The sequence below is a fragment of the Poromitra crassiceps genome, assembly GCF_964638095.1.
Source record: "Poromitra crassiceps genome assembly, chromosome: 16".
Lineage (NCBI taxonomy): Eukaryota > Metazoa > Chordata > Actinopteri > Beryciformes > Melamphaidae > Poromitra > Poromitra crassiceps.
In genome coordinates, this window is record NC_139645.1 from 3,455,066 (window position 1) to 3,455,772 (window position 707).

Here is a 707-nt window from a genome sequence, read left to right on the forward strand (position 1 = left end):
TGTCATGGCAGTCTGTGTTCTTTCATCAGAGTGAGATATCGTGTCATGGCAGTCTGTGTTCTTTCATCAGAGTGAGATATCGTGTCATAGCAGCCTGTTCTTTCATCAGAGTGAGATATTGTGTCATGGCAGTCTGTGTTCTTTCATCAGAGTGAGATATCGTGTCATAGCAGCCTGTTCTTTCATCAGAGTGAGATATCGTGTCATAGCAGTCTGTGTTCTTTCATCAGAGTGAGATATCGTGTCATAGCAGTCTGTGTTCTTTCATCAGAGTAAGATATCATGTCATCACAGTCTGTGTTCTTTCATCAGAGTGAGATATTGTGTGGTGATGTCATTGTCATGGCATGTGTTCTTTCATCAGAGTGAGATATTGTGTGGTGATGTCATTGTCATGGCATGTGTTCTTTCATCAGAGTGAGATATTGTCTGAGCTATACTGTGAGAAACGCCATAGAGCTTTTTCTATCTGAATGCAAATCCCAGCTCAAATCTATTGACATGCAGGCCTGATTGAATATGCAGCTCTGTCACACAGAGCCAGAGAGGTTTCCAGACCCCCGACACACATAAGGAACGTAGTCATTCAGTGGATTGCATCTTTTAAAAACGGGGCGAAAGACTTTTTGAGAGCAGACTGGTTGTAATTTGACGTCACCTGATTCTGCAGGAATTCTTCAGAGCTTTATTTGACCTTTAAAAGCAAG